Below are 3,832 nucleotides of genomic sequence, written 5' to 3'. Positions count from 1 at the left end.
ATGGGAACCCCCCAAAATGAATAAGTCACATTATAATCCATGACACCACAAGGAGATGAGATGAAGAAACACTAAACAGGGCCAAGCATATGGCTGCAAGAGAGACCGAGAGAGCGAGAGGAGGAAAATGAGAGAGAAAAGACTGACAGACCACATACAGATAGAGTGGAGAACAATGAGGCTCTTTCATTGGAGTTTGACGATGACGGGAAGATGAGAGGGAACAGGATGGATGAGGGTGAAGTGTCAGTGCAGCTTCCACGTACAGTGCGACTAAGATCCGAGACCCACGAGAGACCACTGAATCAATGTCAGGCATGGATTTGGAGGCAATGTTTCTGCAATCTTGCAAATCTTTGGATGTGGTGAACATATGGTGGCTATAGAGAAAATGTGCAGGGATTGATGACGGAATTACACTTCTTTTGGGTGTGTGTGTGTGTGACTATGTATGTACACACACAAGCACAAGGGTGCGTGTGTGTGAGAGAGGGAGTGCGTGTGCGTATGGTGAAAGGGTGGGGCGTTGAACAGAGGCCCCTCTAGCCCAGACTTGAAAAGGCATTCTTTCATCATTGCTAATCTCCCAAACATAAACACGAGAGCATCCACACAGTCTCTCTCTCTCTCTCAGGGCCGAGGGGTGACCCTCCCATGACTGGAGATGAGGGACTGCGTGAGCGCAGGACTGTGCGTGCTCCTGGCTGTTTGTGTTCGGGAGAACTGCGCCGACTGTCTCAATCAACATATCGGTTTTATAACAGTTGTTTGTGAACACGTTTTTGAGATGTTTCTGCGTGTATGACGTGTGACTGCGAAGGATGTGTGTGTTCCTGTGCTGCTGGGTGAATGAGGCTCCAAACCGGGGCGCGACTCGACATGTGAGACAGTTTCCTCCTGCAACAACCGACAATCAGTTATTCTTCCACAATAGCCGTGTAAACCATAATTGCATGTGGTTTCAGCAAGGAAACATTATGCCGAAAGCACATATTTCTCAGATATGGGGACAAAGAGGGATTTTATATCTATATCTGGTGATTGAGATTCTAAGGAGCAAATCGGCCGCTGTGTCCAACCAAAGAGGGGGAAATGGAAACGGAATCATCTGAGAATGGCAGGCTTTTAAGGCTGGGATGTGAACTAGCACAAGGGTGCACTGGGCGTGCTCCTCTCGATAATAGGGACACACTCAGGCCTGTATGGCTGGCATGAAATAAGCTCAGCTCACATGACACACACACACACACACACACACGCACACGCGCCCGCGTACACACTCGCATACATCCGAGCATGTACACCGCACCATTCCCGGTGTACAAGCAAAAGCTGTTTTCGCAGAGCATTTAAGAGATAAGGCCAATGAGTTAATGCAGACGTACTGCCATAATCCAGTTTCCCCCCCTTTCTGACTCTCATCCCCCCCCCCCCCCCCCCTAGCAGCTTCTCTGCGCTTCAGCTGCGTATCTGTGACAGATTAGGGCAGATCACCGAGGATTACCTCCACCAGACACAGCCTCTACACGCTGACCATAGACACCCCCTCAACTCCCCCATAGGGAGAGAGGGAGGGAGCCCGATTTAAATTTAATATTGAATAGTTAAATGTATTAATCATATGTTGGAAGGTGTTTCTTTATATCAATCCTTTTTTTTTTTTAAGTAGAAAGGTTTCGATCATTTTTGTCTTGGTCACGTGTACTCCTCACATCCTGTAGGAAGTTAAAGCGTTGCTAGGAGGGTGCATGATGCCCGGGTACCTGTCGTTCCTTTGGGAGGCTGATGCAGCGTGAATATAGGTCAGACCTCGTTTTTGTTGTTATTTGCCTTTGATTGCTGGATAAAAAGGTGTCTACAGTCCCCGTTACTTGCTAATGATCACCCTTTACAAAGAACTCGAGCAACACTCTGTACCCAAAGCCAAATATCTGACAGAGAAATCATTACTTTATTTTCTTTGTTCCAGACTCAACAACTTCATTTTCGTGTGGCGCACATAGCAGCATTACCCAGTGGTCGGTTTGGGGTACTGCACACTGGGAGGGGAAAGGGGGGGGGGGGGGGGGGGGGGGGGGGACACATGCAGTGAAGGGTTTATCTCATGGATTTGATGTGAGTGTGAGATAAAATTAAACTGATATCTCACCACTTTTAAGTGTGTTTCTTTTGGGCATTTTAAGGCCAACTTGAAATGCATTTAAAATGAGGGAAACTTTCAGCCCAACTTTCCGGAGTTGTTCACTGTTACAGACCAGAGAGAATATTTTACCCATGTCCACGAGAAGAGAGTCTGAATAAATTAGCAACATCCTTTATCCTTCATCTGTGCACAGCCGTTGACAGCAGTGATCTTGTTTGTAATCAATAATATATGATTTAATTAATATATATATATAATGTGTTTATATTAGTATACAGCTCAATTTGTAGGTTACCAAGAGACTCAAAATACCTTCTTTTACGTCACTGAATTTAACCAAAACGATCAAACAGAATATTTCACAGTGTTATTAACATTATGGAGGGGTAAATCATTTTATGGCCAATGTCAGATTTGGATTGGTGTGTGTGTGTGTGTGTGTGTGTGTGAGAGAGTGATGGAGCAGGTGTGTGCGAGATAGGCAGATAAGGGGGGTGGGGTGCCTGAGACCCCACCTGGACTCAGAACAAGCGGGGGACCGACTGGGGACGCGGACGCTACACAACACACACTACAAAGGGCTGGCGGGGCGAGGTGCACGAACGCCATAACACAGCCACAGTCCCATTGTTCTACCCCTGTTTCATCTCCCGTCCTTCTCTCCAAATATTTTGAAGGACGCTCTGAATAACATACTGGTACTGAGAATATTGCACTCTGTATATTGTTGAAAGGAACTTAGGCAGTCTGAATTTTTCGTTCTTCAAAGAAGGTTGCTTTGTTTTGTTTAGGTTTTGTTTGCTCCTGTATTTGAATTGTGTGCCGTGATTTCGTGGATATCTCATTGTTCCAGGATTTGAGATTGTTGGACGGAGAAGCACCCACTGGCTCATTTATTTTCATTGCATCACGTGACTCATTGTAATTGCAACACATTGGGAAAAGGCAGGCTGAAATGATGCAATAAAATAACAACTGGCTCCTGTTTCCCGCTGCCACTACTGGGGAGCCGTTTGTGAGAGAAGTTTCATTCTCCTTCATTATTAGAGTTTCAATAAGACGGCTCCTGTATAGACTTCCAGGGTGCACATTTCCATACCCGAGCCAATGGGAAGTCTATTAAAAATACAAGACCGCAGCTTTGCATCAGAGCTCAAACATATAGAGCCGAAAGAGATATTAATCATGTGATGAATGGGGGATGAGCTTGAAGCTCGACGATGCAGGGTTACAGCATCGTCTTACAGGGTCGTTTGATGGCCCTTTCCTGGGGACCCCAACATTGATTGGGCCCTGAGGGTGCCCTACGGCGCTGCCCCGTTGCCAGGGCCTGACTGACAGCTCTAATGACGCCTGCCATCGTCGGGCAAGGGACCGCTCCAGAGCAGGCATTGAACTTCAATCGGCCCGTGTGACGTCCAAAGAGTTTTGATTTCTCAGCAGTTGCGAGGGGGTAAAAAAAAAAGGAGACCCCTGTGGGAGACAGGCAGCACCCGGCTTGCCTTTGAATATTTCTACGTTTACCGCATGTCAGTTCTCGGTGTTGGAGACGCACAGAAGAGAGGCGTGGAGGGGGCTGTGGTGAATTTTTCATAAGCGAAAAGAGAGAAAAGGGCCCCACAGACCCGTGGGATTAGGTTTGGATGCTGTCATGTGAACGCAGACTTTGTCATTATGTGAAGCTGTCAT

The sequence above is a fragment of the Pholis gunnellus genome (assembly GCF_910591455.1).
Source record: "Pholis gunnellus genome assembly, chromosome: 5".
Classification (NCBI taxonomy): Eukaryota; Metazoa; Chordata; class Actinopteri; order Perciformes; family Pholidae; genus Pholis; species Pholis gunnellus.
The sequence above is the reverse complement of the archived record's forward strand: the minus strand, read 5'-3'. Positions refer to the sequence as shown.